At 39.1% G+C, this 27,769-nt stretch overlaps 1 protein-coding gene and 1 pseudogene across 1 annotated transcript in view; both read left to right on the top strand.

Annotated features, from left to right (window-relative positions):
- Window positions 1-27,769, top strand: part of CUNHXorf21 (chromosome unknown CXorf21 homolog) — a 100,378-nt gene that overhangs the window by 21,616 nt on the left and 50,993 nt on the right. The window lies entirely within an intron of this gene.
- LOC104851340 lies at window positions 15,432-15,988 on the top strand (annotated as a pseudogene).

The raw sequence follows: 27,769 nt of genomic DNA, 5'->3' as shown, positions 1-27,769 counted from the left end.
ATATATATATAAAACCCCAAAAACTCCACCAAAATACTTCTAGATTTGATAACCAAATTCAGTGATGATGGTGGATACAACAGCAACACTCAAAAATCAATAGCCTTCCTATACATGAATAATCAACTCATGGAGAGAGAAATTAGAGAAACAATCCCTTTCACAATAGCATCCCCCCAAAATGAAATAACTAGGAATCAATCTAATGAAGGAAGTAAAAGACCTTTACATTGAAAACTATAGTACTCTGAAAAAAGAGATTGAAGAGGGTATCAGAAACTGGAAAGATATCTGTTGTTCTTGGATAGGAAGAATTAATGTAGTGTAAATGGTCATACATCCAAAACTCTTGTAAAGATTTAATGCAATCCCAATCAAAATTCCAACAGCATATCTCACAGAATTAGAAAAAGCAATCTCAAAATTCATTTAGAACCAGAAGAGACCTAAGAATAGCAAAGGCAATTCTGAGCAACAAAGGCAAGGCAAGGGGTATCACAGTCTCTGACTTTAAGTAATATTACAAAGCTACTGTGATAAAAACAACATGGTACTGTCAAAACAACAGATCTGAGGATTAATGGAACAGACTAGAAGATGTTGAAAAAACTCCAGATGACCACCACATCTTTGACAAAGGAGACAAACACCTTTACTGGAAGATAGCCTCTTTAATAAATGGTGCTGGGAAAACTGGCTTTCCACATGTTGCAGGTTGAAAGTAGACCCACATTTTTCACCATGCACTGACCTAAAATCCAAATGGATCAAAGATATAAATATTAAAATGGAAACACTAAATCTGCTGGAAGAGAGAATAGGTAGTACACTTGAGGACATAGGATTAGGCAAAGGCTCCATGAACAAAATCTAGACCTCATGGGAAATACTACAAAGAATTAACAACTGGGACCTCATCTTATTTAAAAGCTTTTGAATAGCAAGAGAAACCACCGATAAGAGTAAAGAGTCGACCCACAGTGTGGGAAATATTTTTTACCTGCTATTTATCAGATAAAGGACTATTATTTAGAACACATAAACTAAAAAACTCAAAACCCCCCAAATTTAAAGATCCAATCCAAAACTGGGCATCTGAAATGAAATAACATTTCTCAGATGAAGAATTAGAAACAGCCAGGAAATATATGAAAAAATGTTCAACATCATTGGCCATTTGTGAAATGGAAATTAAAACAATGCTGAGATTCCATCTAACTCCAGGAAGAATGACTGCTATCAAGAAATCAACCAATAACCAATGCTGATGAGGCTCTGGGGAAAAAGGAACCCTTCTCCACTGTTGGTGAGAGTGTAGACTGGTGCAGCCACTGTGGAAATTAGTGTGGAGATTTTTCAAAAACTAAAACGACGTTCCATTTACCCAGCTGTTTCCTTCTTGTTATCTTCCTATAAGACCTAAAAGCACCATACCACAGCAATATGTGCATACCCACGTTTATAGCAGCACAGTTTGTAATGGCTAAATGCTGGAAATAGCCCAAATGCCCACCAGTTGACGAGTTGATAAAGAAGATGTGTTTTTTATACAGTGGAATACTACTCTTCCATAAAAAAGGATGGACTTCAGCCATTTACAGCTAAATAGATGGTCCTTGAGACCATACTCTTAAGTGAAGTAAATCATACACAAATGTTTAAATAGTGCATTTAATTCTCTAGTGTGACAAACCAAAAGTGTGAATAAGGACTAAAATATATAAGAAATATTGGGAAATAAGACTGTTCAAATGGGAAGGGGAACAATGGAGGAGGGAGAGAGAAAGGAAGTAAAGGACAACAAAAATAAGGAAAAGGAAAGAAACCTTTTGTACGTGGGGGAAAATGGGATAGTTTTTTTTAAAAAAAGAATATATCTGGGGTATTTTCATATGCATATACATATGTGGTTTTGTCTTCAAAGCCTTGAAAAGTAGACATCACAAGTGGTACTCAGTTTTACAGATAGGAAAACCAAGTCTCACTATCAAAAGAGTAATAGATGACCATGCCAAAATTTTTGCCTTTCTGTTTCAAATCATTGATTCAACTGCAACTCTTGGGTGTCCTGGTCAATTCTTTGTTTAGTTTGTCAAGACTCCCAAAGCGGTAACAGGAAGATTGCCAATTTGACCCCAGCCTGGATAAGTTAGAATCTTAGCAAGATTCAGCCCCATGTAAAGAATTTTTAAAATTTTTGTGCTTTTTATTGTACCATATGAAGCTTCATGAATTTTCATTGATCTCAGGGAAATTATAAGGAATAATAATTATAAGGAAAAAACTTGGCATTTCAATATTTTTCTTTTCTTTCCTTTTTTTTTGGGGGGGTGATTCTTTTAGAGACAGGATCTCAATATGTAGTTCAGGCTGGACTCAAACTCACATTAATCCTCCTGCCTCCTCCCAAGTGCTGGGATTACAAGTGTGCACCAACATGCCCAACCCTTAATATTTTCTTTTTTTTTATAATTGAGTTTCTTGGTACATTTTAGGCATACAGTACAGTTACATTCATTATTGGATCTTGTACCTTTACATGACAGGTCTTGGTTCTCATTTTTCCCCTTGTCCCTGCCCTCCCTTCACCCCCTCCTCCCCTCCCCATTTACAAACACTTTATTTCCATTTTTTCATTTTCTCATATATTTTTCTTTTCCTTTATTACCTTTCCCCTACACTTCTCACTTTCCCTACACCTTTACCTTAATATTTTCTTATGAAATTCAATAAGGAGGTGAAAGGGATTTCTTCTTCTTCTTTTTTTTTTTTTTTTCAATACTGGGGATTGAACTCAGGACCTTGTGTGCAAGGCAGGTGGCAGCACCACTGAGCTAAATCCCTGGCCCCCTTAATTTCTTTTCTTTTTTTGTTTTTGAAAAGGTTTTATTTGTACAACAAGCAATTTATAAAAATCTAATACATTAAAATAAAATTATAAATATCACCAAGAAGTTATGTAGGGCTTGATTCATTTCTCATTGCCAATATAGTTCTGAGTTTAGAAGTCTACAGTGGATCTCAGGGTGCTACAATTGTGGTGTTGGAAGACTGTACTCTTTTCTAGAAGCTCTAGGTGAAAATTCATGTTCTTGCCTTTGCTGGCTGCAGAGGCCACTCGCATTCTTTGGTCCAGGTTATCTTCAAAAGCAGCAGTGGTCCCTCTAGTCTTTCTTGTCAGTTTTCCCTGATTATCCTTTTCCACATTTAAGGATGCTTGTAATTACATGGGACCCACCAGGTAATCCAGGATAATTTTTCTATTATAAAATTATGTGAGGGCAAGGGATTTAGCTCAGTGGTGCTGCTGTCTGCCTCACAAGTGCAAGGACCTGAGTTCAATCCCCAGTACCAAAAGTAAATAAATAAATAAATAAAACTATTTTATTATCAACCTTAATTTGATTTGCAGCCTTCATTTCCTATTGCCATGTAAGGGTACATATTCACAGTTTCCAGAGCCTAGAATATGGACATTTGGGGGAGCATTATTCTGCCTACCACAGGACCTAAGTACAATGACCATTTCTGTGTCATTGTGTGGGTGCTTCCAGTATAAACCAGAGTTGCTTTGGGATAATTAACTGTGGTGTCAACTTAAATAAGCAACACCTAGCTGGTTGGTTGAGCATAGTTCTGGGTGTTTCTGGATAAGTAACTTACTGAAAATGGAAAACCTAACCTGTATGTAGGTAGATCAAACCAATAGGCTTGTGGCTTAGATGCATTGAATAGCTAAAGAAGGAAGTTTCACTTCTGTTTCTTTGGAGGAGCTCCAGTCTTCACCATCACACTTGGAAGTCTGTCTCCAGGTTTCCAGTACAGATCTTTCAGTTTCCTGGTGTGGACTCACGTCAGACTCGGCATCACAAAGATGACCCTTTTGCACTCTTCCACACCTGGCTCTGCAGGTGGCCATTGTAAATCCTTTGTATATCATATATATGTATATATTTTCTATTAAATCTATTCCTCTAGTGAACCTTAACTGATACAGGATTGATGCTAGTATTTCTCTGGTGAGGTCAAATGTGGCTTTATAATCTCACCCTGGCAATACTTCAGTCTGGCCTAGACTGAAGGAAAACCTGTTATGCTGTTTTCTAGTTTTATATTTGCATTGAATCTGGGAAGTAACAGGACTCCTGATTGCTTAATTCCTTTATCCCTTTCCTCTCCTTCATGTGAGGTGTATTTCCTGCCCCTGCTTCTGAATCAGTGCTTTTGCCCTTGTGCAGAGTTCTTCGTGTACTAGCACAACTACAACTTTTAAAACTGGACAACAGTCTTCTCATGGACACCAAGTACCCTGTCCATGGCACACTACTTTTTGTTGGGGGCACTGGAGATCAAACCCCAGCCCTTTTTATTCACTTATTTTTTGGGTCTGAATTATCCAGTTGATCTCAAACTAGTGATCCTCTTGCCTCAGCCTCCTGGGTAGCTGGGATTATAGGTGTGCAGCTTTGCACCTAGTCTTGGCATATTACTCTTCTGCTCTAGTACACTTCTGATCAGTCTTTGCTGAAAAAAAGGTATGCATTAGCAACCTTTATTTGAAGTGTATATGGGTGACATACACAAAAGAGACACAGACACAACTCTGGAGGTTTAGGTAGGAAAAGAAAGAAGATTTTATTTTTGCTTGAAATAGAAACATCATGCAAAATTTAAGAGTAAAAGATAATTTGGGGCTAATAAGAGAAATTACTTCTATAACTAAACAAAATCATACTGCTTTAGGAATGGTAATTCTTTTCTAAGATCTCAAGTGCATGCTTTCATCAAGCTTAATATTTCCTCTTGATCTCATTGCATCATCAATATCCAACCCAAAATTTGAAAATGAGGTCAGGAAAAAAAATCATCATCTGAAGTGTATCTAACAGGAATCAAAATAGGAGCAACAAAATCATGAGCAAGAGTGACCTACCTTAAGCCAGAACTTAAGTGCAGGTCTTTGACCTTCCAATTCCACAAGTTGTACTCTTTAAAAAGAGACAGAATTCTGGCCTGTTGTATCTTAGAGGGATGGGCAAAATTTCAAGGTAAGGTAGCTTGTCAGAGGGGAGAATCCCTCCCCAGTGCCAAATGGAATGCACTTCCTGTGTTTTGTCTACCTGGCATTTGGTAAAGGTGTGGGCCCCCAGCAGGCTCTCAGAAAACAGTTTCTTGACAAAGGTAATGCTGCTTGACAAAGGTTATGCGTTTTTCACCAGTTTAAAGGGGAACAATAAGAGAAACAAGCTAATAGCATCCATTTGTTCTCAAGGAAAAGGTATCAAGAGAGTTTGCATGTCAGGGTGAGGAAGGGTAGTGATTGAAGACGTGGAAATTACATATGGCTTTGGACATATAAACACAGGCAAAGAAAGCCAAGAAACAATTCTTGTGTTATTTTCAATGCAATATGAGGCTTCTTTCATCTGCACGGGGCTCCATGTGTAATATGAGCGTGGGTGTCAGGTTGGGGAGAAGAACCGGGAGCACATTCATGACTCTCTGAGCCAACCTGTAAGAACATTCCTATCATCCCTGCTTCCCTCTCCCTTCTCTTCCCCTTCTACGCACTAAGAGGAAAAACAGGAGGTAACAAAGCCCATTTCAAATCACAGGAATTAAGACGCCAAGTATCCTTGTGTAGTTACCATATGTTATTTAATTAAGTGGCTGCTGCTGATGACATACCCTGTAAAGGTTATGTAATCTGGTTGTGAAATGTACAACAAAGAAAGAACATCTTAACTGGCAGCTTTTAATAAATAGCACATCTATCCTTTTTTCCTTTGCTTAAAGCTAAATATCAACTTGTTTGTGAACTTTGGAATTCAGAAAAAAGAGCACATCAACTGAAAGACAAAAGTTTTTATTCTGTTAAAATCCACAGAAAACCTACATGACTTTTGTAAATGCCATATTTTCTGAGTTAATGAGAAAAAAATCACATATACGTTTTATACTTGGAATTGAACCCAGGGCCTTCTCACTGAGCTGCATCACTAGTCTTTTATTTTATTTTTTTGTTCTGAGACAGGGTCTGATTAATTTACTAAATTGCTCAGACTGAGCTTGAATTTTTAGTCTTCACAGAGTGTTGGGAGTATAAGTGTGTGGCACTATACCTGGTGAAGAAAATACCTTTGGTATTAGAAATTTAATGCTGCTATGCTTTTTTTTTTCTTTTCCAAATAAGTTGCATGATTTATCTTTCTGTTGTGTGTCCTTACTGTTGGAAATTTTAAGTTTGCACTATGTTTATCCTGACTACAAAAACTAGTTAAATGGACAAAAAAAAAAAAACTCTAGTTAAATATCCTTTAGTGAGAAAGAACATATTGAGAAATCACGAGTCATTGCTCTGTTTACATTTCTAAGTGTTAAATATTTATTTTAAGTAAAAAATATTATTACTGTCAGTCTCCTTTTAATGAAGGTGGTTTAGCAAAGCCACTTCAAAGTTACAACAACATGAAAAATATGTATCATTTTGTATTTTATAGCAGGAATCAAAGTTCAGCCAATGCTCTAAATTGCATTGATTTTAAACCTAAGTTAGCAAAGTATTAGTTCTGGGGTATTTTGTCATTGCTAGGCAATATTTAATGGATTTGTTTATTGTTCTTTGATGATTAAGAGGTAGTTATGAAAAACCAACTGAGAGACAAGGAAAACAATTATTTGAGGAAGGGAGTCTGATAACTTAGTTCTAAGGCCATAATTTATTAATTGAGTGATTTTGGGCAAATCCCTCATGGTGGGAATTATCTGAATTGCACTTGAATTGAGGGAATGGTAACTGAAAAATCCTAAGATGGAGCAATTAGTATCCTGCTCTTAAGCAAAGACTGTGGAGTCAGACTGCCCAGGTTCAAATCCAGCTCAATTGTCTCCTGCTTTGGCCTGGAGCAAGTGACTTAGGTTCTCCTTGCTGCACTTCACTATCTATGTAATGTAGGTGAAAACAGTACCTACCACAGAGTCATTATTATTAAATAGAATACGGTGGGAAGTACTGTTAATTCTGAGTAAGAGTTATTGTGCCAAGTGATCTTAACATTGAAATTGGCTATAGATCAATCATTTACAGAATAATTGACTACATGTCATGCTTGAAATTTTTTGAGCATCAAAAACAAAAATCAAAGCCGTTATAGATGACAACACAAACCATCTACACTCAGAGCTACCTGTAAAATGTATTCATATAAGATGTGTACATAAATATATAAAAAATGTCTAGTAAAGTAGTAAAGAATGCTTACAGCATGTAGTAACATCTTTACAAACACATTTGCTAATATAATAAGTGCTTCTTAAATTGCCCTTCTTTTTCTTTTTGGTTCTCCACTGGAGAAGGGTAGGCTGTGGAGATCACTTACTGTTAGTCTGTTTAAGACACCATCTTTGGGTAAGTGCCCTTTGGTGCCTATTAGCCCACCTCATAAGTAAGAGGCTTCATCTGCCTGAGCCACCATGGTTTTCTGAAAGAAATGGACACAGGAATCAGAGCAAATACTCTTAAGTTAAATAAATAAGTCACACATGTGTAAATACTGAAAAGTTTCTCTGATGTGAAAAGCTATAATTGTATATAAGATCCTAAGGGTATAATTGACAATGTGAAATAGGAAGAAAAGGGCGAAAAGTGTAGGGAAAGTGGGAAGGGTAGGGAAAAGGTAATAAGGGAAAAGAAAAAAATATTAAAAATGGAAATAAAGTTTTTGTAAATAGGAAGAGAGGAGGCGGTGAAGGGAGGGCAGGGACAAGGGGAAAAATGAGAACCAAAACCTGTCATGTAAAGGTACAAGAGCCCAATGAAGAATGTAACTACTGTATACCTAAAATGTATCAGTAAACTCAATGAGGAAAAAAAACCCCAAAAAACAAAAACAAAACTGTTCTCAAGTGCAGAAATCTAGTAGCTGATCCTTATGGACAAAGGACTGAGGAAATCCAGCACTCAGCTACTTTGCATACCTAAGAGCCTTGTGTATGTGGGAGGTGTCCAATGTGGACATTTCCCAGGCCTTCAAAGGGCCTGCCTAGCTTTATTTTTTCTTTCCTACCCTCGCAGTACCTATTAGTCTCTTCTGAAGCTTTGCAGATTTTGTAGTGTAGGTGTAGTAGGCAGATAAGTTAATTAGAAATATTATAGGCAGTCAGGCATGGCTGGCCCCTCAAAGAAGTCAATACAAAGGACAACTGTGGCTGGAGGCACATTCTCTGAAGGCTAGACTTCAAAAACCAGAGGAATTACTACACCCACGTTATTCTCCTAGGGATGAAAAGCAGTGATTGGAGTTCTAAAGAGGCATCAGTCACCATAGTGGGGACCAAGATCTCCCCCAGCCTATTCCTTCCCAGAAAATTCCCATTCGTTTCATGTAAACCTACTGTGACTTATTTCCTCATTTGATATCCATTTAATCAATATTACCTAAGCGACTATACTTGTTGTAATCTTAGTGGTTGAACATGGTTTTATCTCATTTTGTGATCTCCCATTAGGTCAACATTATCTAAGAGTCATATACTTTTTTCTTTTTGGATTCTTGAGGCAGGTTCTCCCTTTGTAGTTCAGGCTGGCCCTGAACTCACTATGTAGCCCAGGCTGGCCTCAACCTCTTGGAGATCCTCCTGCCTCAGCCTCCTCAGTGTTGGGGTTACAGGCATGCACCACTATGCCCAGCTCATAGAGACCTATACTTTTAATCTTATTAGTTGATTATAGTTTTGTCCCACTATGAACCTACCTCACCTCTTGGCTTTGCTCAATAAAACACCCTTGAGAAGTAGGGCTGAAAGGTAACCAACCCACTATATAGATCTTCTTCTGTCCCTCTTAGGCAGAAGCCATGTTTCTCTCAATAAATTCTGCCTACTCTTTGTCAGGCTTGATCTGGTCATGAAATTGTTAATGAATATGCTGTTTGATTTAAACCTACAGTTAAAACCACAGCCCTCAGCAAAACATGCAGTAGATGCAGGTGGTAGTGTCTCCTCCCAATACAGTCTGTAGTGTCTGAGCAGCTAGAACACAGGACAGGATGTCACAAGGAAAAGATAAGACTACAATGTACAGCATAACATTTTCCCTGCCATGACCACTGCATGGGTCTCAATCACACACGCCCCCCACATTACACTTTTTGGTACATTTAAAGCCAAAAATACAGTTACATTTATCATTGGGATCCTGTACCTTTACATGATATATCTTTGTTCTTTTTTTTTCCCCATACCCCTGCCCTTCCTTCAGCTCCTTCACCATTCCCTATTTACAAAGATTTTGTTTCCATTTTTTCCTTTCTTCACATTTTTTTCCTTTCCCTTATTTCCTTTTCCCTCCCCTTCCCTCTTTCTCTTTAGCCATTTTCTTACTATTTTACACTCTCAATTATATCATTTGAACCTTACTTGTAGTTTTAATTTTTCACAGTAGAGAAATACAATGAGATCCCATTTGTTGATTCTTTGTGCAAGTACTTGTGCTGCTGAGGATTTGTTCATAAAATCTTCTCTTATGCCAATGTCTTTGAGAACTCTTCCTAATTAGCTTTCCGTTAATTTTACTGTTTCTGTTTTGATATTTAGATTTTTAATCTACTGGGATTTTTCTTTAGTGCATGGTAAAAGATTGGGATCTAGTTTTAATCTTTGGCAAGCTGAAGGCCAGTTTTCCCAACACAATTTATTAAAGAGGCTATCTTTCCTCCAGTGAGCATGGTTAGCTCCTTTGTCAAGGATGAGGTAGCTGAGTATGTCTAGTGTTGTTTCTGCATCTTCTAATCTATTCCATTGATCCTCGGGTCTGTTTATTGGCCAGGACCATGCTATTTTTATTACAGTGTCTTTGTAGTATAGTTTCAAGTTGGTAATTGTGATACCTCCTGCCATGTCTCTGTTGCCTAGAATGTATTTTGCTATTCTAGGTCTTTTCTGGTTCCAAATGAATTTTTGGAATATTTTCTCAAGTTCTGTGAAATATACTGTTGGGATTTCAATCAGGATTGCATTGAATCTGTTTAGAAGTTTTGGAATATGGCCATTTTCACTATGTTGAATTTTCCTACCCAGGAGCAAGGGATGTCTATCCATCTTCTTATGTCCTCTTCTATCTCTTTTTTCAGAGTGTCATCACTTTCAGTGTAGAGGTCTTTTGTCATCTTTGTTAGATTGATTCATAGATATTTCATATTTTTCAATGCTACTGTGAAAGGAAATGTTTCCCTAATTTCTCTCTCAGTGAGTCTGTTATTTGTGTAAAAGAAGGCTATTGAGTTTTGAGTGTTGACTTTGTATCCAGCTAGTCTACTGAATCTGTCAATTAAGTCTAGAAGTCTTTTGGCATAGTTTTTTGGGTCTCCTATGTAGAGTATCATATCATCAGCAAATAGTGACAGTTTAACTTCTTCCTTTCCTGTCTTTATTCCTTTTATTTCTTTCTTTTGTGTAATTGCTGTGGCTAATGTTTCTAGAACTATATGGAACAGGAGTGGTGTTAGTGGACATCCTTGTCTTGTTCCTGCTTTTAGTGTGATGGTTTTCAGTTTATGACCATTTAGAATGATATTGGCTGTTGGTTTTTCATAAATAGCCTTTATCAGGTTGAGATAAAGACCATCTATTCCAATTTTCTGAAGGTTTTTATCATGAATGGGTGTTGAATTTTGTTGAGTGCTTTTTCTGCATCTATTGAGATGATCATATGGTTTTTGTCCTTGACTCTGTTAATATAGTGTATTACATTTACAGATTTACATTTGTTGAACCATCCTTGCATCCCTGGGATAAATCCAACTTGGTCAGGGTGTATGACCTTCTTGATGATCTTCTGAATTCTGTTTGCCAGTTTCTTATTGAGGATTTTTGCATGTATGTTCATTAGGGAGATTGGCCTGTGGTTCTCTTTTTTGGTTGGGCCTTTCTCTGGTTTGGAAATCAAAGTGATACTTGCTTTCAGGAATGAATTTGGAAGTATTGCTTCCCTTTCAATTTCATTAAAGTGTTTATAGAGTAGTGGCAATAGTTCTTCTCTAAATGTCTTGTAGAATTCAGCAGTGAAGCCATCAGGACCTGGGCTTTTCTTTGTTGATAATGTTTTAATTACATTTTCCATTTCACTGAATGTAATTGGGGTGTTTTGACTTTTTATATCTTCTTCACTCAACTTTGGAAGTTCATATGTATCTAGGAATATGTCCATTTCTTCTATATTTTCTATTTTATAGAGTACAGGTTTTCAAAGTAGGTATTGATGATCCTCTGGATTTCTGCTGGATCTGTTGTGACTTCACCTTTCTCATTCCTAATTGCATGAATTTGAGCCTTTTCTTTTCCTTTTTTTTTTTGATAAGTTTGGCTAAGGGTTTATTGATTTATTTATTCTTTCAAAAAAAATCTTTGATTCATTGATTTTTGTATTATTTTCTTAGTATCCATTGGATTAATTTCTGTTCTGATCTTTATAATTTCCTCTGTTCTATGAGCTTTCTGTTTTTCTTGCTCTTCTTTTTATAGAACCTTAAGGTTAAGCATTAGGTTGTTTATTTAAGTTCGCTCTGTTTTCCTAGTATGGGCATTTACTGCTATGAATTTCCCTCATAAAACTACTTTCATTTTGTCCCATAGATTCCTATATGTTGTATTGGCATTATCATTTAATTGTAGAAACTGTCTAATTACTTCTTTAATATCCTCTGTGACCCAATGGTTGTTCAGCAGGGTTTTATGTAATTTCCATGTATTTGTGAAGTTCTTGTGGTTTCTTAGTCTTTTGATCTCCAGTTTAATTTCACTATGGTCTGATATTGTACAGGGGATAACTTCAAGTCCTTTGCATTTACTTAAGCATATTCTATGAGCTAGCATGTGGCCTATTTTGGAGAATTACCCATGTGCAGCCGAAAAGAATGTATATTCTGATTTTGTGGGGTGGAACACTGTACACATCAACTAAGTCTGTTTGCTCAAAGATTTGGTTTAGTTCTGTTGTTTTGTTGTTGATTTTTTTGTCTAGATCATCTATTTGTTTCAGTAGAGTATTGATGTCCCCCACTACAATTGCATTAGTGCTTATTTTGTTTTTCATATCCATTAATATTTGTTTTGTATAGTTAGGGGCATTAGTCTTTGGTGCATATATATTTATGATTGTCATTTCTTCCTCTTGTATTTTTCCCTTTTCAAGGATGTAGTGGCCTTCTTTGTCTCAATTAGTTTTGGTTTGAAATCTATTCTGTCTGCAAATACAGTTGCTACCCCTATTCTTTTCCAGGCTCTTCTGGCATGGAGAACTCTTTTCTATCATTTTACTCTCAGTCTATGTATTTCTTTGTGGATTAGGTGGATTTCTTATATACAGCCTAGTGTTGGATTTTGCTTCTTAATCCATTTTGCCAGCCTGTTTCCTTTGATTGGTGAATTGAGGCCATTAACAGTGATGATTTTAACGGTTATGTACTGACTTTTCATTGTCGTGTTATTTTACTCTTGTTGGTTCTTTTATTTTTTCTTTAATTTCTTGTCTTGCTTGGTATATTTGTTCTGTTGGACCTTATGGAGTTGTGGTCTTCATTTTATTTTTCCTGGATATTGTTTAGAAGTGTTTGGAGTGCCAGTTTGGGTGTTCATGAAATTTCTCAGGTGTTCTTTGTCATGGAAGTATTTTATTTCTCATCAATTTTGAAAGATGGTTTTGCAGGATATATCAGTTTAGGTTGGAGGTTGTTTTCTTTTAGGACTTGAAATACTTCACTCCAGGCTCTCCTTGACTTGAAGGTTTGTGTTGAAAAGTGTGCTGTGATTCAGATGGGCTTTCCTTTGAATGTAATTTGTTTTTTTTCTCTAACTGCTTATAGTATTTTGTTCGTCAGTTGGGTTTCTGGTATCTTGATTATCATATGTCTAGTTGTAGATTTTATTTTTTGATCAAGGCTAGTGGAGTCCTATATGTGTCACTTATTTGTGTGTCAAATTCTTCCCCTCTCTTTGGGAAGTTTTTGCCATCAATTATGTGAACAGTTTTTTTTTAATGTCATTTGTACTTTCTCCTGCTACTTCATGGATTCCAATCAGTCTTATATTATTCTTCTTTTTTCATCATATAAGAGTGGTTGGATTGATTTCTCATGATTCCTTATTGTTTTTAAGAGATTTCTCTTTTCATGGTCAGTGACTGCAATCCTATCTTCTATGTATGATATTCTATCTTCATACTCGTTAATTCTGCTGCAAATGCTTTCCATAGAGTCTCATTTGCTTGTTTGTTTTTTTCTTGAAAGAAGGTCTCACTATGTAGTTCAGATGGCCTTGGAACTCACTGTGTAGCCCAGGCTGGTCTCGAACTCACAGCAATCTCCCTGTCTCATCCTCTCAAGTGCTGTGATTACAGGTGTGCGCCACCACACCTGGCTCTATAGAGTTTTTAATCTCCTGGATATCTGTTTGGATCTCTTTCATGTATTCCATTTGTTTCCTATGTTGGGCATTGTAGGTTTCCATTTCTTTCCTATGCTGGGCATTCATAGTTCCTATCATAGTCCTGAGCTCATCTATTTTTTTATCTGTTTCTGTTCTAGAGTCTCTAATCATGTCTTTCATTCTTCTCACCATCTCTGTTGTTATCTGGGAAATTATTTCCATTTTGAATTTTTCTAGAGCCTCATTTATGTTTTTTTACTTCCTTTGCTATCGGTTTAGGGTGCCCAGATGGTTGACTGTCAGACTTTTCTACCTCATTTGCCCCAGTATTTACCTTTGATGAGGTGGAAGTCTGTGTTTGTGACTTGCTTGAATGTCTCCTCATTTCTATTTTTGCCATTAGTACTGTCCTCAGTTTAATTCTAATGAATTTGAGACACTGTCATTTTCATTATACCAGAGAGGACAACTGATTAGATCAATCATAACCCCTTAGCCCAAGTGTACAATCAGCAACATAATATATCCAGCACAGCTTAGAAAATGACAATTTGTGGTAGTTATTAATCTATTACCTTTAACTGTGTGAATTAAATCAAAATCAAGGACCAGCCCAAAATATCTTTATAGTGAATAAATTCTTCAATATAGCAACTTTACCTTTCAGGATGGAGATTTAGAAGGGGTTGGGGAGGAGGGATATATAGGTAGGATAGAGAAAGGTTAGAAGTGAGGTCAGAGGGCACAGGAAGATCACACATACTCTAGGGAGCTGTTGAAGAGAAGCAGAGAAAACAGAACAAAATATACACAAGAACAGAAAAAACTAACAGCAGTAAGGAGGCTAGAGACTATAATCACTTTCTTTTAAAACTAATGGTAACTGAGAGAAGGGAAAAGGAAATAAAAGGAAAAGAAAGAAAAGAAATTCAAATTAGGATAGGAGCAGGAACAAAAGGGGAAATTAATAGAGATCAAGGTGGGAGAGAGAGAAGAAAAAGAAGATTTAAAAAGGAAAAAAAATTTGAAAAAAGAAAAAGAAAACATTTTTAAATGATTAAAGATAAGTGAAAAATATTACTTTGAAAATAAAAAATACAAATAAAAATAGAGGGCATCCTTCAGGGTATACCCCTGTTGACACAATAGACAGTGTGGGCAGCAGTATGCAGATATAAGTCAATTAGTCTCAGCAAGCCAACAGCTGCCCCCTGAGGTTCAGGCTGATTTCTGACCTTGAGGCCCAAGTTGAGATCTTTGCCCTCCAGCTGAGTTGAACTCTGCAAGGTTGTATGCAGATTCCAGCTGACTTTCCCCTGAAGTTAGACCAGGTTCTGATGTGAGGTGCTGATCCCTCCAACTTACCAACTATGATGTTGTGGTGTGCCTTTATCACAGATTTTCTTCACTTTTTCAGTGGGCTTCAACTTTCATCCAGGAGGTTCAGAGAGGCCCTCTTTCTCTTGTTTTCAGGCAGGCACAAATACTATTGTGTTGTACCTGCATGGCTGGCACTGGCTTGAATGGGCAGGCCTACCAGCAGGTCATGAGCTGCTGCCAGTCTCCTCTGGCACACTGGGTCGAAGGGGCGGACCTCCCAATCACACATGTTTTCCCTGACCTGTACATATGACAGACATGCCAGGCCCCTCTCCCAATTCCCTGTAAAAACCTCTGCCTTTTTTTGTTTGGGACTGATGGCCTCTTGCCTTCAGTCTTTTTGCACCCAGGTGAGCAAAATCTGTACCTTGTTGCTTTCTACTAGCTTGCTTGAGTGGTCTCATTCCTCTACTGTTTGTCATACTCTTGACCTCCATTGTTCTTAGAATTTTCTTAGATTTTAGAGAACATGAATTTTGTGTTTTCGACATCTAGCAGGTTGAGAGCTATAATATTTCTCTTATATTATTTGGAGGTCCATATATCATAAGCCCTAATGGTATAGGGCATGTGATATAGATCCTCCAAATAATCTAAATAATGCCATCCTCTTCAGGTTTTTCATCAAAATCGGAGACATCACTCCCACCATGGCTCTGAAGAGAATCCACAAGGAATTGAATGACCTGGCCCAGGACCCGCCAGCACAGTGTTCAGCAGGTCCTGTTGGAGATTATATGTTCCATTGGCAAGCTACAATAATGGGGCCAAATGACAGTCCCTATCAGGGTGGAGTATTTTTCTTGACATTTCATTTCCCAACAGATTACCCCTTCAAACCACCTAAGGTTGCATTCACAACAAGAATTTATCATCCAAATATTAATACTAATGGCAGCATTTGTCTTGATATTCTATAGTCACAGTGGTCTCCAGCACTATTTCAAAAGTACTCTTGTCCCCTCTGTTCTCTGTTGTGTGATACCAATCCAGATGATCCTTTAGAGCCTGAGATTGCTCAGATCTACAAAACAGATAGAGAAAAGTACAACAGAATAGCTCGGGAATGGACTCAGAAGTGTGCAATGTAATTAAAGAAATTATTGGATAACCTCTACAAATAAAGATAGGGGAACTCTGAAAGAGAAAGTCCTTTTGATTTCCATTTGACTGCTTTCTATGAGCACATGCCTCATCTCCCCCTGTGCACATGTTTACCTGATACAGCAGTGCTGCATGTTGTACCTACTTGGAAGCAACAAACTAGAAATACTGTAACACCTCCTCCTAGCAGAGAAGTATGTGTGTGGCAAGCCAGTTCTTCAGGCGTAACCTAGGTGTGAGACTAAAAAGCTTTCCTTATTGACTTAAATTAGAATAACAGCATGGTATGAGGGGTGGTGGGTACATGTGTGTGCTTGGATGGGGAAAAGCTCCACTGGCCTATAGGAGATATTTTTAAGTGGAATCCATTTAAATTCACAACAGTTATGAAAAACAAGGTGAAGAACATGAAGCTATCTGTTTCTATATTCATTCTATTCTGAAGGATCTACAACTTAGGTGAAAGTTATGAACAAATAGATTAAACTCTACCCACATCCTGTATTTTAAGGTCTAAGTTTAACTGATCAACATTTAAATGGATTGGAGCTATTAGTACATAAAGTGTGATGGGTTTTGTTCCCAACTCTTTTACATCTGTGCCCCTTCAACCTTTGTCCTTTCAGCCCCTTTCTCTCCATATTCTTTGGTTTATATGTGGTTTCTCAGTTGATACATAGCTAATAGCTCTTATTTTTCTTATGTTTTTAACTGCTTAGGTCTATTTGGATATGAGGGTGAAAATAATTGGATGGAAATACTTGTGTATATTTAAAGACCCAATTGCTCCTCTGGAGCTTGTACATTCAAGAATGAATAATCTGTGTAATAAACTGATTACTACAGTCGTTACATTTAAAAAAAATCGGAGACATCTTCATCTGAATCCAAATCCGTTGTGAATTTGGTTTTTGCTGCAGCTCTCTGTGGCTCTATTTCTCGTGGCAGGACAGATGCTAGTCCTCCTAAGCCCAGAACTCCCCCAAAACTTACTAAAAAACAAGAACCAAAGCCACAGAAAAGCACCATGTCAGTAAGTGGGCTGCAGGCTGAGGCTGCGGAGGACCGGGAGCCACCTGCCAACCTCGCCGCCTGTACTGAGGCTACAAAGCCGCCTCCGGAGAGAAACGCTGCCATGAAGAAGACCGCAGCAAAAGGTCAGTCTTCTGCCTCCACTGCCGGAACCAAGAAGAGGGCAGTGCCAAAAGGGACCAAAAAAGATCCCTCCCGGAATTCTGAGGCCCCTCAAAAGCCTGATCCCGCCAAAACCAAGTATCGATGCAAAAGGAAACCGTCCACCTCTGACGATTCGGATTCTACCTTTGAGAAAGTCTTTTCTAGAGGAGCCACAAGCAAGAAATCCAAGGCAGAGAGTGATGATGTCCAGATGGCCCTGGACTCGTCTGTGGCTCCTCAGGCAAAGTCCATGCATGCAAAGAAGTCTATAAAGTCCCTACAGTGACTTGTACGGAATGGTCTTACTGAGCCCAAGACTAGTTTTATAGTTTTCTTAAGGCTTTAGTCCCCTTCCTCTGAGTTGCAACTGGGAAGGTATTTTTATTTTGGTACCGGGGATCAAACTCGGGCCCTTGCGCTTGCACAGCAGGCAGCGTCACCACTGAGTTACATCCGGCCCCGGGGAAGGTATTTTTAAAGCAGGACCTCATCCAAAAACCAGGACCTCGGAAGGAAGGAAATGGGGCCGAGGCACCAGCACTGGCTCGTCTCCAGGACCGCCATTTCTTCCCATTTTGTCGTTATTTGTGTGTGTGTGTGTGTGTGTGTGTGTGTGTGTGTGTGTGTGTGTTTCTTTGATCTGTAAATGTGTTCCTCTCTCCTGGACCTGGCGAGTTACTGGCCCCTTCAGCATAGAACAGCTAAAACTGGGCACTTTGATCCAAAGCGCCCCTCAGCCCCGCTCCCGACTTCACTGACTGACCTCAGCTAGTGTCCATCTCATAGGACTTGACGGTTGTAGTACGAGTCCTCTCCACCTGGCCGCTCCTGTGCTGAACTTCTGTTGAAGCAATGACAAATTGCTCGTATCCTTTGAAATTCATCAGAGGATAAAGAAAACCACGCAGGCTAAGTCTGCAGGGTCCGCACGTGGTGGGCAGGCTGGAGGAGTCACATCGCTCTGTCTGGCGGGGCAGCGTGGGTCGGCTGCTGCCGCTTTACCTTCCGGGAAGTCCAGGATTCCGGCCTGGAAACCTCAAGACCTACATTGTTTTGTGTGTTCCTTGCTGGTGTTGTCGACGTTTCTGTAAATATTTACTGTGTCTTTCTAGTTAGCTCATTTCCAGAAAGTTTGTACTGTAATAAAATGATCTAAACATAAAAAAAGTCTAAATAATACAAGGGAAACTCCCAACCTGCTAGGTATCTGAAATGCAGTTTGCATTCTCTAAAATCAAAGAATGAATTCTAGGAAAAATGGAGATTAAAAGTAGGAAGAATTTATTGAGAGAAAGACAGGTTTAGTCTAAGAGAGACAGAAGCAGAACCAGAATATGGGTTGACTACCAACCCCGCTTCTCAGAGGTGTTTTTTGTTTGTTTGTCTGTTTGGTACTGGGGATTGAACTCGGACCTTTGTGCCTGTGAGGCAGGCAGCAGAACCACTAAACTAAATCCCCAGCCCTCAGAGGTGTTTTATTGAGCAAAGCCATATGAGATAAGGCAGACTTAAAGTGGGACAAAACTACAGTCAATTTATAAGATTAAAAGTATACTAGGCCCAGGGATTTAGCTCAGTGGTTCTGCTGCCTGCCTCGTAAGCGAACGGTATCAAGTTCGATCCCTGTTACCAAAAAAATAAAAAATAAAATAAAATAAAGAATAAAAGTAGTCTCTTAGGTAATATTGATCCAATGGGAAATTATGAGGTCAGACAAACCTATGATCAACCAATAAGATTATAATTATAGTTGCTTAGGTAATTTTTTATTTTTGATTTTTTGAGACAGGGTCTCACTATGTAGTTGAGACTGACCTGGAACTCACTATGTAGCCCAGGCTGGTCTCAAACTCACAGCGATCCTCCTGCCTCAGCCTCCTGAGTGCTGGGATTACAGGTGTGCCAGGCGTGCGCCACCACACCCGGCTGCTTAGGTAATATTGATTAAATGAAGATCAAATGGGAAAGCTAGTCTCATAGCAAGCATGCATGGAAGGAAGAAGGATTTCCTGGTGGGAATGAGCTAGGGAGGTTTTGGTCCCCCTCAAGGTGATTGATGCCTATTTGGAATATCAATCACTACTGTTCATCCCAAGGGAAATACATAGGTGTAGTTGTTCTTCCTTTTTGAATCCTGTCCTCCAGTAAATGAGTCTCGGGCCACAGCTGTCTTCTGTGCTGAGGCCCCAGCCCTACCTACCTGCCTTAGAATATTTTCTAACTAGTTTAGCTGTCTATAATATATCACAGGAACTCCTAATTTCATTATCCTTTTCTCTGCCTTCCAGTTACTACATCAAGGCAGACACGTTCAGTGCCTGATGGTCACTGCAGTAGGAAGAGGCTCATGGGGAGGGGGACATAAAGAGTAGGGGGCTCTGGTTGATCTAGATAATTTATTTTTGTTTGTTTGTTTGTTTGAGACAGTGTCTCACTATGTAATTCCAGCTGGCTTTGAGGCCACTGTTTAGTCTAGGCTGAATTGCAGGTGTATACCACCATGTCCAGCAATCTAGAGAGTTTAAAATCAAATACAGGCAGCTGGGCATGGTGGCACACACCTGTGATCCCACACTGATAAGGCTGAGGCAGGAAGATCACTGTGATAGGCCAAGGTCAGCCTGAACTACATAGTTAGACCATGTGTCAAAAAATAGAAACAGAAGGTGGGGGGAATAAAATCAAGTGCATCTGGTCTTCACACAAATTAAATTTCTTTCAAAGCCATGTTTACTAGAGGCAAAACACAAAGATCTGTAAGGGAAATCCATTATTCCTTTTATTTGTTGTGAACTAAAGCCTTGGCTTTACTCGTTTTTTTTTCCATACTGGAGATCGAACTCATGACCTTGCCCTTGCCAGGCAGGCATGGCACCACTGAGCTACATCCGCAGCCCTTGGCTCTGCTCATTTTAAAGAACATTTTGCCTTCTATGAGCCCAAATTTACATTACAAAACATGCCATGATACCTGATAAAGACTGTCCCCAAAGATTGCAATCTCTTTCCTTGTTGAGATATGATGTGGGTATTTGTGTTTATAAAATTTTACATTTTAAAAATCTGAAACTTCTGGCAATAAGATGGGTTACGAGCAAGATGCATTTAGAAATAACTCATGAAACTGGGAATGATTCACATTTATTTCAAAAATTGCTTCCCCTTTCTGAACTACCTTTTCAGTTAATTGAAGTTTTTTTTTTTACATTCTTTTCACCCACGAGGTAGCTGCTATTCCACCATATATCTCATTTTATTTATTATTTCTGAATCCCTTGCACTGAAACCAGAGCACCAAATGTAATAGTGAATATATGGAGGGGAGGGGGGAGGGAGAGAGAAAGAGAGATATCTTGCTATGTGTCCCAGGCTAGCTTTGAACTCAGCATGACCCTCCTGCCTCAGTCTCCTGATTACAGACATGTGCCATCATGCCCAGCTCCTTCATGCCCCTTTGGGATTCTTTTCTGCATCTTCTATCCAAGGCAAGCAACCATTCACGTTTACTTGATACTACTGATTAGATACTACATTCTAGAGTTTCATTTAAATGGAATCATATAGTAGTTATTCATTTTTGTTTGACATTTTCTTCACAGTGAAGGGCCAAGGTTGTAGCTCAGTGGCACCGTGCCTGCCTGGCAAACACAAGATCCTGAGTTCGATTCCCTGTACTGGAAAACAAACCACACAGTGAAAAATTACTTTGACATCCACCCATGTTATTGTATGTACCAATAGCCTATTTGTCATTGGCTTGTGCAGGCCCTTGTTTCAGTGACAGTGGAAATTAAAAGTGAGGCATGAATTTGCAGAACAAATGCCTTAACTGGAAAATTAGGGAAAGTGATAAGGAATTTACAGTTCTATCAAAGGTCAAGCTGGTCGCTTAACAAAGGAAAGTAAGAGAAAATAGGGAAAGTATTTTGCCCGAACAGCCAGGGGGAGCACACTCTGATGAAGAGGTTCAGATCCAACTAGTCGCAGAAGAATGAGACCTACTTTTATTTTTGGCTAGGGAGGGTTAGAGTCTGGTTCATTATTATCTTAGTTCCGTTTTTTGCTAGATGGCTCTGGGAGAATTCCTTATTGATTGAGTCAACTCAGTCTCCCTGAGATCATTGTTTCTGCTTGGGGCAGTGGCAGTTTTATGAGTCTGCTGGAATCTAATGTGACTGTAGGTTTAAGGCAATGGAAACTTTTGGGTGTGGTTCATTGTCCCTGTAAATCTCTTAGTGTCCTCAGTCTTAAAGGAGGATGCAAAAGTTTATGGAAGTTTAGGACTAATCAACTTTTTGCACACTTTTAGTAATATTCAATTGCATGCTAATTCCACAATATTTTAATTCATTCACTTGATGGGCATTTGAGGTGTTCCCAGCATTGTGTCCTGTTTTGTCCTGTTTTGCAGTGCTGGGGGCTGAACTGAGGGCCATGTGCATGCTAGGGAAGCACTCAGCCACTAAACTACTCTCTCATCCTTGTCTCCATGTTTTTGTTGTTGTTGTTGTTTTGTTTTGAGACAGGTCTCACTATGTAGTTCAGGCTGACCTTGAACTCACTGTGTAGCCCATGCTGGCTTCGAACTCATGGTAATCCTCCTGCCTGAGCCTAAGTGCCAGGATTACTGGCTTGTACCACACCCACTTTCTTTTCAGTTTTTCACTATTGACAAGTAAAGCTACTATGAACATTTATGTATAAGTCTTGATGTGGATATGTGCCTTGATTTCTTTTTCATTGAGTAAATACCTAGGAACAGAATAACTGTATCATATGGTAGACACATATTTAAGAAACTGTATGATTTCTGAAGGAATTGTGCTATGTAACATTCCCACCAGAAATATACCAGAGTTTCATTTGCTCTACCTTGTCATCATGTAATATGTTCAGTGAGTTAAATTTCAAACATTCCTACTTTAATTTGAGAATTCTAATAGGTATATAGTTCATTACGATTTTAATTTTCGCTTCTTTTAATAATGATGTTAAATTATCTTTTTATGGGCTTATTTGTCATTCATGTCTTCTTTTGTAAAGTATCCATTCAAAAAATTTGGCTATATTTTCATTGTTTTTTGTTTTCCCATTGTAGTATTGAGATTTGAGAACTCTTACATATTCTGTTTCTTTATTAGATAAGTACTTTCCAAATAGTTTATCTCTCTTGGTGTGGCAGTGCACTCCTTTAATCCCAGAATTTAGGAGGTTGAGGCAGGAGGATTGCTGCACGTTTCAGGTCAGCCTGGGCTACATAGTGTTAGGAAGACCCACCCCCAAAAAGGCCGAGTATTTAATTCAGTGGTGTCATGCCTGCCTAGCAAGTTTGAGGTCCTGAGTTCAATTTTTAAAAAAGTTTATCTCAATCTGTGACTTGTCTTTCTAGTCCATTAACTGCTTTTTTGAAAAAGGAAAACCTCAATTTGGCTGTAGAGTAATTAATCATTTGTTTTTCTTTTATGTGTCATGGTTTTGGTGTTGTCTAAGAAATTACTGCCTAATGTAATGTCACATAAGATACTGTAAGAGCCTGACTGAACCAGAGCGACTCCATGTTGACCAGCAAACGAGCTAGAGACTGTCGCTCCCCCCCATCCCTTATAGGATAACTAATGATTAATTGTGAATTGTTAGGTAACTGCTTTGAAGTAGCTGGGAAACTAAATGGAAACTGTAGTGAACACAGAGACCCAACACAAATCACACCACTCCTTACTTGCCTGTAGTTGAATGTTCTGAACATTATAATCTAAGTTGTAAATGGAATAATGGATAATCACTCTGCTGATCATTAGTACGTGACGGTCAAGTATATGCTTGATGACCACTAGCTCAGATCAACTGATTCTTTGCCTTTGTCCTCTTCCTGTAAGTTTTAAGTGTAAATCCCCCCTTAGCCCTATATAAAATGGCCTCTGTTTCTGAGCTAGCCGCCTCTCTGAGCTACTTGGCTTGGGGAGTGCCATCTGGCCAGACTAATAAAGGTCTATTTGCCAACTTGCCTGGTGTATTCTCTCCTGGGTGACTCTCGCTGTCCGACAAGCTCCTGGAGCCTCGCTGAGCTTCTGAGCCCAGCATCGTGGAAGCCTCTTGGCTGTTCACGCTCCAGGAGTAAAAGTGAGACTTAAGTCTTACAATACTTTCTTTTTTTTTTTTCCCTAGTTTTGTAGTGATAGGTTTTATCTTTAGGACTCTGATAAATTTGTGGTTGATTTTTGTTACACTCCAAAGTGTGGATTGAAATTTGCCTTTTTTTTTTTACATATGGATATCCAACATTTCCAGCACAATTTCTTCAATAGACTAGCTTTTCTCTGCTGAATATCCATTTCAGAAATCGACTGACCATATGGGTTTATTTATATATTTCATATTCTGGTCAAATGCTATATGTACCAGTCTTTAACCAAGGGCAACTTCTTATTTATTTATTTTTGGGTACATCTTAGTACATTTTTTAAAATATTGAGACAATGTCTGCTAAATTGTCCAGTCAGGACTCAGACTTGTGGTTCTCCTGCCTCAGACTCCCAGAGTACTGAGACTGCAGGCACTCACCACCAAACCCAGCCCAACTGCAACAATATAAATTCAAATATTGCTTTATTAAAATGAACTCTGGAGGAATTGTGATTAAAAATGTTTCTTTTGGATCACAAGTCAAAATAAGGTGTGTAGTTTCACTCTAGTCATAGCAGTGGCTTGAGGGCATCTGGCGGTTTTTAGGAAGTCAAAGTATTTTTTTAAACAGGGTTTTGCTAATAACTCAGGCTGGCCTTGAACTCACTATATAGCCCAGACTGGCCTTGAACTCACTGAAGGCATCTTTCTGTTTATCCTTGGGGCTTCTGTGAGTTTTTTCACTGGCCTACTCTCTCCCTATAGAGTGTACTTTTTTCTACCCTCACTCAGTCAATCTATATCCTTGCTGCCTTTTCTGTGTGTCTTATCAAATTCTTTGTTTTGTTTGTTTGTTTTTGGTTTTCTGAGACAGGGTCTCACTGTGTAGTTGAGACTGACCTGGAACTCACTATGTAGCCCAGGCTGGTCTCGAACTCACAGTGATCCTCCTGCCTCAGCCTCCCAAGTGCTGGGATTACAGGCGTGCACCACCACACCCGGCTTTATCCAATTCTTAATTCAGGACAGCAAGCCCTCTGGGACTCCCATCCAGTAACACTACTGACATAGGAGATTAGGGCATGGCAAAACTGGCTGGGGAAGTAAGTGTGACCTGCTAATTAAAAGAACCCTGAAAATGTGAGCAGAACAGCTCCCGAAGCTCTACATATGGACTTCTTCAAAGAATTCTAGCAGGTTTCCAATTGGATGGCCTAGACCTGGTATCAGCCCAAAGCGTGGGATCCCAGCACTGATGCTCAGGACCCGGATGTAGAAGCTCTCATGCGTTTCCTCCAGACTGGACAACATAAAAGGACACAGATGCCAAGAAGAGCTTGCTATCGTGGCTTTCCTCATGATAGACTGCCCTGCTTTCTCCAGGGTATGCTTATATCTTGCTTTTCCCTCTTTTACTTGGCCGAAGCTCACTCTGCAGAGCCAGTTTCTCCTTCACTCTTCACTTCTACTTTTTCAAACAAACTTTGCCCCTGCTTTTTCCTCGTTTCATTCAGTTCTTTGTTCAAGATGAGAAGAAGCTGGAATCCAACTCCAGAAGGAGAGTGGAGCAACGCAAGGCCTGTTAATGAATAATTGTTTGGTGAGCTACGTTTAGAAGGAGCTACCCAATAACACTGAACTGCACCTCCCGCTCTTAGTGTGAAATCTTTTCAATTAGTGCATATTATACAGAATAATGGGGTTTATTTTGGCATATTTATAATGTATATCACAAATTTTGTAATTTAAAGATCTTAGTTGGCTCTGTTTCTAGAATTGGGCAGCACTTAATTTCATAAAACATTAAGTGTGTGAGTGAGCTAAGTAGAGGAGGTGTGTGAGTGTGTGTGTGTGTGTGTGTGTGTGTGTGTGTGTGTGACTAGGGATTGAACTTGAACTCGGAATCTCCTGGCTTTTAATTGTCCTGGCTGGCTATACCAAAATATTGTTGGGTAGCTCCTTCTGATAGTGGCTCATCAAACAAACGTTACCAGTTTCTGGGTTGCTCAAGTGCCCTTCTGGAATTGGATTCCAGGTTCTTCTCATCTTGAACAAAGAATTGAACAAAACAAGAAAAAAAACGGGCAAAGTTTATTTGAAAAAGTAGAAGTGAAGAGTGAAGGAGAAACTGGCTCTGCAGAGTGAGCTTCGGCCAAGTAAAAGAGGGAAAAGCAAGATATAAGCATACCCTGGAGAAAGCAGGGCAGTCTATCATGAGGAAAGCCACGATAGCAAGCTCTTCTTGGCATCTGTGTCCTTTTATGTTGTCCAGTCTGGAGGAAACGCATGAGAACTTCTACATCCGGGTCCTGAGCATCAGTGCTGGGATCCCACGCTTTGGGCTGATACCAGGTCTAGGCCATCCAATTGGAAACCTGCTCAAATTCTTTGGCTTTGGAAACTGTTCTATACATGTATTAAGGGATTTTGTAATTAACAGGTCACGCTTACTTTCCCAGCCAGCTTTGCCATGCCCTAATCTTCTATGTCAAACCCAGGGACTTCATACTGAGCTACACCTCTGCCATTTTATTTTTATTTTGAGACAGAGTCTTGCATAAAGTTGCTAAATTGCCCATGCTGGGCTTGAATTTGAAATGCTCCTGCCTCAGCCTCTCAGAGCACTGGGATTACAGGTGTGTGTCACCACTCCTGGCTGGCTAAGAAGTTGACTTTATATAAAGCAACAGTGAAACAGCAGAAACAAAAAATTAAAAATGAGTTGATTATTTTAAAACTATTTCTCTCGTAAGGTGATGACAAGAAGAACAATAAAAAAGTAACGGATGGGATGGTTAGCATCAGATTACTTTGTATTCCTTTTTGTTTTTTTCTTGTTTTTGTTTGTTTGTTTGTTTGTTGTTGTTTTGAGACAGGGTCTCACTATGTAGTTGAGACTGACCTGGAATTCACTATGTAGCCCAGGCTGGTCTCAACTCACAGTGATCCTCCTGCCTCAGCCTCCCAAGTGCTGGGATTACAGGCGTGGGCCACCACACCCAGCTTTATGTTCCCTTTTGAAAGTCTCAAAGGATATAAGCATTAAAGCAGAGGGAACTTCACTATTAGGCTTTTAGCTTGTTTGGGAAATTTGACTCTCATTGTGATTTCTGGAAAGACCAGATAACAATTTAGTTTAGTTTTGATGATGTGGAGTTTTAGTATGATTGACTCCATTTTGATTCTTGGTCTGGTCTATTGGAGCCTAACCCTGAATCTTAGGCTAAAACACTGATCTCTAAATTGGATGTGGTGGCACTCTTGTAATCCTAGAGTTCTGAAAAGCTGAGGCAGGAGGGTAGCAAGTTGGAACCCAGCCTGGGCAATTTAGCAAGATCCTATCAAAAAAATAAATAAATAAATATAAAGAGCTGGGGATGTGACTTAGTGTAAAATCTCTGTGTCCAATCCCCAGTACTAAAAGATGTTTTAAAAATAATGTGATATGGTGGGCATCTGCTCTTGAATCCCTCTCTTGCTGTTGCCCGATGTGTAGAAGAAGTTGCCTCAGAACAAAACCCCATGCTCTTTTTACAGTTTACCAAGGCCATGGTCTTCACTACCATTTCTCCCTGGATCTCCCAGCCTTGGGTGCGTATCTTGCTTCTGGGGAGCCAGGTTCTTCTCCTCATGAGCTATGAGAGCTCAGGAGAGAGACAAAATTGTTTCCTTCTTTTCTCTGCATTGTGGATCATATTTCTAACTTCTTTGTAGCTTCTATTCTTTTATTAATTACTTCCCAAATCCTGATGATGTACTTTCTCTGACAAGTTTTTATTTACCAGTGTCTGGATTCCAGATCTTAGAAAGGATGAATTTTTCTACTGGTGGCCACTCAGCCATTATCTTCACTCACCACACTCATTAAAATTTTTATTCTATCCCCCCCAAGCCCACTCCCCTCCCCATGTCCAAAAGCTTTGTCTCCATTTTTCCTTCCATTTTCACTTTTTTTCTTATTCCTTCCTTCCTTTTTCCCTCCCTCCTCCCTTGTTCTCCTTCCCATTTGAACAGTTGCTTCCCATTTCCCAACATCCATTATACATCTCAGTCCTTATTTCCACATTCTGGTTTTTGTTGTGGTTGTTGTTGTTTTAACCAGTTCTGGAGATTGAACTCAGGACTTTGCACTTGTGGGGCAAATGTGACACCACTGAGCTAAATCCTCATCCCTACACATTCAGTTTTTCACACCAGAGAAGCAATGCAGTATTTAAACGCGTTCCAGACTCTTAAATGTACATCTAATTATTGAGTTTTTGAGTTCTGACTAGTCTCATACCATTGCTTGTCATCTCAAATTTTCCCTCTTCAGTGATCTTGTGGATATATTTGCAATGTATACCTTACTACAGCTGGTGGTGCCTGCCCTCCATGAAATTACTGCTGTTTGTGTCAAGGGTACTCTCATCTTAGGTTCTTTATGCTGTCGGCCTCATTACTTATAGTCCTTCATGTGCCAATACCAGATGTTTCTTACATTCAAAAGTGGGGAAAAGCTCACCCTCTTACTCAGTATTCTTTGTCTTCTGGAAATTGACACAGGACTGCTTGTGCCTTTGTG

The sequence above is a fragment of the Fukomys damarensis genome, unplaced genomic scaffold (genome assembly GCF_012274545.1).
Source record: "Fukomys damarensis isolate Sample0158 unplaced genomic scaffold, DMR_v1.0_HiC HiC_scaffold_39, whole genome shotgun sequence".
Lineage (NCBI taxonomy): Eukaryota > Metazoa > Chordata > Mammalia > Rodentia > Bathyergidae > Fukomys > Fukomys damarensis.
This window is presented reverse-complemented; position numbering and strand designations above follow the sequence as displayed.